This window comes from Myotis lucifugus, unplaced genomic scaffold (genome assembly GCF_000147115.1).
Source record: "Myotis lucifugus unplaced genomic scaffold, Myoluc2.0 scaffold_120, whole genome shotgun sequence".
In the NCBI taxonomy this organism is placed as follows: domain Eukaryota; kingdom Metazoa; phylum Chordata; class Mammalia; order Chiroptera; family Vespertilionidae; genus Myotis; species Myotis lucifugus.
Genome location: NW_005871168.1, coordinates 900,359 through 902,128, shown reverse-complemented (window position 1 = coordinate 902,128; position 1,770 = coordinate 900,359). Strand labels below are relative to the sequence as shown.

The following is a 1,770-nucleotide window of genomic DNA, read 5'->3' as shown; positions in this document are numbered from 1 at the left end:
TGCCTCGGTATAGAAGATATGAAGAAGGACATCTCCTATCTGTGATGCAGGACCCCCTCCTCCAGGGCATCTGTCCTTGGTTGATTCCAGAGGTGGCAGCAGTGGCCAACATGGAAAACACACTGGATTTTTCCTTTGGAAGTGGGACATCACCATCTTTTCCATGACTTTTTCCCTCCAGTTTCTTAACATATAGAAGAAAGTAACCTACTTTGAAGAAACTGGATAATTCCAAAAAACATAAACACATGCTTCCAAAGCAGTGTGTGTTCAGATATTCTGGGTTTAATTCAGCTGCTGGATGAGCTGATTGATGCGTTCACTTTCATAACCAGGGAGCCCACCTCCTTGAGGAAGCCCACTCCATTCTTGGGAGCATGACGGGCCACTGAGAGATGGAAAGGGCACAAGAACCCTGAGATCACCTGGAAATTCTTCCTTGGGAATGCAATTTCATGAATGAGGTCTTCCAAGCAAATGACACCAAACTTCCCCAGATGCTCCTCAATCACTGTATTGTCTGTCAAAGGGATGATCTTGACCTTGGCTTGCCCACGTTTGAAGATGAGCTCCCGGACAGACTTCAGATTTGGAAGTCCATTGGAGGTCACATAAGGTTGCATTGTACACAGCGTTTTTATGGTCTGGGGGGTCACTTTGACAAAAACACCACTGAAAATCTTCTTCAGGTGAAGCCTTGCACTCAATGGTCCTTTGTACCATTAAGCTCACTCCATTGATCCTTTGGAAACCATGAGGTTTCACTTCTAGTTGTCTGAGGTGCACTTTGTCATCTTGTTGCCGCCGGGCATCATGTAGGAACCATTCTAGTCGCTTAAATCTGATATCTTTTTCTTTCCTCTGCTCCTTCTTTTCCAAAAGTGCCCGCTTAGCCTGGGTGGCTTTGAGGGCATGATAAACCTTCCTCTTTTTTTGGAGATTTTCTGGAACCAAAGGGATCTTTTTTTTTTTTTTTTGCTCTTCCTCAGCCATCTTTCTAATGCACATCGTCATACTGTTTTTTAAAATATGATTCTTATTTCCAATTTCCTCTTTTCCTACTTCTGAATCATTATTCTGTTTCCCCATTCCTTCTCATTTACCATACACAAAGTTAAGCTCAGCATCACCTGCAAATATAATAAATATGTTTGGTTTTACATCTTCCCAGTTAATGATGAAAGATAAAACAATATTGCACCTGGCAGCCTAAAATAAAGGCTACCATCAATAGTCATATTAGAAGCTAGCTTGCACTAAATAAACTGTTTTACAATGTAAAATGTATATTCTAAATTTACTGATGGACATTTAGTGAAGGAAATAATTAGAAGTGATGATAAGTTATGCCTACCTAATTACAGTGTTCCAGAACTGTCACTTTCAGCTGATAATGGATTGATCTGATGGGTCTCATAGTTCCTCACAGTCATTAGGTGCCAGCTATTACTTTCTGTATCACTGTCTGTCTCTCAGATTCTAAACAAATTCTTATTTATGTCTCTTATCAAGTCAAAGTTTACTTTTCTGCGATGAAAGTAGTGCACTCTTATAACTGTATAGTGAACACTGGAAACACTCTCAAATATTGTCTTATACATTTTTAAGTGTTCTCAGTGATGAACCATTGTAAAGCAAAGTAAATATGCTATGTACATTTTCATTAGTTACTATTCTAATAGTAATTTGAACCATTGTCCTTTGCCAGATGAGCAGACGAAGAGAGAGAACAATATGAAAACATAGCACTGTTCTATTTACACATTATGG

At 39.4% G+C, this 1,770-nt stretch overlaps 1 pseudogene; it reads right to left on the bottom strand.

Annotated features, from left to right (window-relative positions):
- Nucleotides 1–285: 285 nt before the first annotated feature.
- On the bottom strand, nt 286–993 carry LOC102431072 (annotated as a pseudogene).
- Nucleotides 994–1,770: the final 777 nt, after the last annotated feature.